Genomic DNA, 5081 nt, shown 5'->3' on the forward strand with positions numbered 1-5081 from the left:
TACACACACTGCCCGGCCAAAGAAGTCGCTGTTTAGATTTTAATAGGGAAATACATAGGAGTCTATGAATGGATCATTATTAGAGTGATTATAATGTTTCTAGCATGTTATATGTTTGGCAACAGTTCTTTTAATCTTAAAAGGTGAAGTGAACTCGGAAATACGAACTTTCCAGGAGCACTTGAACGCACAGTGACTGTGGTGACTGAGCTCTGTCAGCTGAAACCAGGAAGTAGATGTTGCTGCTGAATATGTCTCCCATAACGCTGTGCGAGAAGTGAACGCAAATGTTCTGGGTTTTCTTTCTTTCTTTATTTTACATATTTTGTGCTTTATAGTGTGAACTCAGCATATAATGCTGTATTATTATCATTATTATTATTATCACAGAACATTGTAATGTTGTTTTGTCTGGAAGCGTAAATCGGCATGGTGGTCAGCTTACCGTCAAATGGAGATGTTTGGCTGTGAGAGTGTAATATTGAATTTCTCAGTGGTTTCTCAAGCGGTTATTTAATAATTTTTGGAAGCTTCTCTTGTGGGAGGTGCTGAGTTAATCATATAAGAATAATAGTAGTTAAAAATTTTGCATGTGGTATATGATTTTGGGTTGTTTCTGGTATCACTCAGGAGTAGCCGTTGAATTTATTACAGGTTTCATAAAGGGTGTGTGTTTTGTGGGATATATTCTGCTTTCAGTAGATCTCAGGTGGCAAAAAGAAATTTGAATATTCCCACTTCTCAGAGATTTTTCCACTGGTTATGGGTGGTATAGGCATTAGTAGCAGTACAATAAATTCAGTCACTCTCATTAATCAAATATGACCATCAATCTGGGCATGGCACTGTTGCCTCGCACCTCTGGGGTTAGGGGTTCGAGTCCTGTCTCCGTCCTCTGTTTCCTGAGCCTGTTAGATCTGAACTAAACTAGCTAGCTACACTTTAGACTAGCAGCAGCTTTCATTTTTAATCCAGTCTAAATTTGCAGTAGTATGCAGTAGCTCTCGACTGACAGTAGTTTACATACCCACATGTAATTTTAAAAGTTTACCACAGTTTTTGTGGCAGTCACAAGTAAAACCTTAGTAAAAAATAAAACTGATGAAATGAAACTGTTTAAATAAAAACTAAAACTGGAACTAATATAAAAACATAAACTATATTTAAAAATTGTAAACTATAATAGCACTGGGGCCTATTTGTGTTTTTGGGAAGGCCGATTCAAACCTGACTGAATTGCATTCTGTATCTAATCACAGTGCATTACATTCATAGACTATATTCTATATACTTGACTGTGCAGTACCTGGATTTTTATAAGACCGTAACATTTCAAATTGTACACTAACATTTTGCACTAACAGAAAGGACAAGTAATGGTGATACTTCACTTAGACAAAACAGAAAAGCCCCTACAGGAACTATTGCCAAAAGACACAGAATGTTTGCCTTAATGTTTTGCCCGTAAGTAATATCTCAGCTTTAGTGGTGCTCTCACTTCTTTTATCAAAATTTAGAAAAATTCTAGCCAGAGAGACTGATGGCTCCGCACTTTCTCCCAAGTTGAGGCTACAACAGTTGCAAATATTATCCAGGTTTCCCCACCTTGTTTTCGGTAAATCTAGTACATTACCAAGGTATTAACAGCACACTCTTGTTGAATTTCTCAATGCACTATGGCTAGTACACTACTCAATTACACAGTGTGAGAAACTGGATTTAGGATCAGTCATGACTTGTCTCATCTCATCCAATCCCCGGTGGTTCATAATCTCTCCCTGAAGCTTCTTACAAATTGAAATTTTGCTGGTTGTTAGCTAGACTAGGTAGTGTTGCCATTTCACAGCTCCAAGGTCCCTGGTTCAATTCTGAGCTCAGTTTACTGCCTGTGTGGATTTTCTGTGCATGTTCTCCCCAAGTTCATGTGGGTTTCCTCCAGGTTCTCTGGTTTCCTCCCATCCTCACAAAACCTAGGTGGACTGGCTATGCTAAGAAGCCCCTAGGTGTTTGCATAGTGCTCTGTAATGGACTGAGGTCCCATCCGGGGTGAATTCTCCTGCCTTTCACCCAGTGGTACTGGGATTGTCTTGTGCCCCTGACCAAGATAAAGTTGTTACTGAAGATGAATGAAAGAATGTTAGTTAGACCATGCATGTTGTGCTTTTCTTCTAATAATTGAATATTGACTTGATGTAGTAACTAAAATGGTACTGCATTCATTCTTTATAGACCCTCAAATGTGACCAATCAACCAATCGTAAGGCTGTGTATCAACCCCAAACCAAGCTAACGAGATTTGGCCTTTGAAAACTATCTGAAAGCTCATTTAAAATCAACCAATTAAAAGTTTGCTAGATCAAAGAATTTAAATATTAACTGTTACTAGGTGGATGTGCTGTATCTCAGTAGTTAACTGTAGTAACAGTAGTAAGCTAGCTAAATTACTATAGTTAACTGATCAACAAAACCCCAAATTTCCCCAAAGGACCCAGGAGGGGCACAACCTTTTGCCTGATTAACTTATACAGAAGGGTGGAGGGTTGACAACAGAGTGGGCCTTTGTTTTGAATTTTACAATCATACAATTGTAGATATTGAAAAGCAGGCTATAAGATGTCTCCCCCCAATAATAAAACAAGGAAAAATGTTACTCTGTGAGAGAAATTTTCAAACATGCCAACCACAACAACTGGCCAATAGTGACACATGCAGGTGGTGAGCATTGGCAGTAGCTTCTGGGCATATTTGGCTCAGAGAAGAAACCTACACCAGTACCCCACAAGATCCAAAAGTAGCTATGTGGATACCAGCCAAGTTCCTGATTCAGTCTCTCCACTTGGCCATTGAACCACCGGTAACCTGAAGTGAGACTGGTGTTAATATTTCCATAAAAAGCCTCCATACCTGAGATGTATATTGGGAGGATCTGTCTGACAGGATGTCCTCAGGTAGAGTGAAGCATCTAAACACATCCTGGCATTAACTATCTGTGGTTTGGAAGCCTGTTGGGAGTCCTGGGAGAGGGACAAGACAAAAGGCTTTGGAAAAGCAATCAACCACAACCATTATGGTGGCATTGCCATCCATATATGGGAGGAGGTCCACTGAGAGATGAGGTAAGTGCTCTAGGGTTCCATCAAGGAACTCACAAGATTTCTTGGCCTGGGCACATACTAATCAAGGAATGACATACTGTATCTTTGCAATATGAACTATATATCTGGCCACCAGTATTAGTGGAGTTAGCAGTTGTAAGGTGTGACTTCTGGATGTCCTGTGGCAGATGAGGTATGTCCCCAGGATATACGTTTACCCATATAGCTGTCAGGAATGTACATTCTCCCAGTGGGCTTGCAAGGAGGTCTGGGCTCACCAAAACAGTCTGCTTTACATGATAAGGCTTTATCTTTGAGATATTTAGAACTTGGTCTGTATAATAATGTAAAAGTTCAATCTAGTGAAGAAAAGGGCTGAGAGATTTCTGTAAAGCTGCTTTGTTATAATGTCTACTGTTAAAAGCCATACACAAATAAAACTGAATTGAATGTATAGTATTTCAGGTGGACGGTACAGACGACACACAGGTGAAGAGCTCCTTACAGCCAGTGCCACCACTCCAATTTGATGGCAAGGAGCACAGCATGTAAAACATAATATACATATAATTCTTATCAGCTGACATAAGCATTATAGAGTAGAAGAACCGGATGGCGTTTAGGAGGGCTAAACTTGTCTTTGACTCAGATCCACCCTTTCTCCTACCTCCAAGGAGTCCACCTCCACTACAAAGGGTAATGCAGGGTCTAGCTGACTTAGTCCTGGAGCTGTGGTGAATGCCTCTTTTGGCAGCTGGTGACCAGGACAGCCTATAGGGTGAGTCGGGCTACAAGTGTGCTAAAGTTCTTAATAAAATGCCAGCAGAAGTTGGCAACCTGGTTGGAGGTCTATGGCCCAGTCCTATGGCAGTGTGGTGGGCAATCCGTGGCCTTGTCTTTCCTTAAATCTTCCATCAAGTCAGAATTCTCCCAAGGGACAATGAAACTACTTTTGACAGTTGAGCTTCCAAAGGAGGTTGAGACACACTACAGTTGGAGACACTGGTCCTGACATTTGGGTGGCCAAGGTACAATCTCCATGTGGGTCCATCAAACGTGTGGATTATGTTTCTCCAACCAGGGTAAACCAAGGATGACAGCATGATGGGGTGAATAATTGACATAGGACGAGATTGTTTCATATTGACTTTGTTCTCTCTGCAGCCGTAATGAAATTGTTCCAGACCCTCTTCAAGCCCAAACGGCATTGCAGAGGTGAGTAGGGGTGTGGACAGGGCTGCGCAGGTATTTTCATTCTGTATGATGGAGCTCCCTGTTCTTACATTGACAATTACACCTGCTATCTGAGTTCCAATTTAAACACACTGAGACACTTAAAGAAGCAGATATGCTTATAAGAGGTGAATCAGTCACTGTAGGTTTACAGTGCAGTGACTTTTAAGTATGGACAAGCTTCACATGGCAAATAATTGGCATGAACACCTACACAGTACATTCACAGCTTTTTGTTATTGTTCATTGTTGTGTGCACATTTCTGTGGGGAAAAGCAAAATATGCAAGAGTTAGTCATTGCAGTATGCCAGTTTGGTTTGAAGCTCTTTCTGGAGGATTAATTACACTGTAGTTAATGGTTGTTCATTCCTTCCCCTGCCAGCAGCCAGCATGCAAACCCACTGAGCATATTCTGTAGTGGTATTTCAACTCACAGAAATCAATAGACTCTTTCTCTATTGATTCTTTTCTTCTATTTCTATTCTTCCTTTGACTTTTCTAAGGAAAGAATAGAAGGATTACGAATGATAAATAATTTGCATTGTAACAAAAATCCACTTTGCCACTTTGGCGTCTCAGGAGAAGGCAGGGTAAGTTGACTGTTCATGGGTTGTGGGAAGGATAGGCGTAGCATGAGGATGCTGACCAGGAGAGAGTTGTTGTTTGTGTTGTTGCAGAACTGCACTTGTTTGTTATGTTGCCATTCCCTTTGCAGTGTGCATTTTGTCAAGATGAAGCCTAGACACTAGAGA

Source organism: Pangasianodon hypophthalmus, chromosome 16, assembly GCF_027358585.1.
Source record: "Pangasianodon hypophthalmus isolate fPanHyp1 chromosome 16, fPanHyp1.pri, whole genome shotgun sequence".
NCBI classification, from domain to species: domain Eukaryota; kingdom Metazoa; phylum Chordata; class Actinopteri; order Siluriformes; family Pangasiidae; genus Pangasianodon; species Pangasianodon hypophthalmus.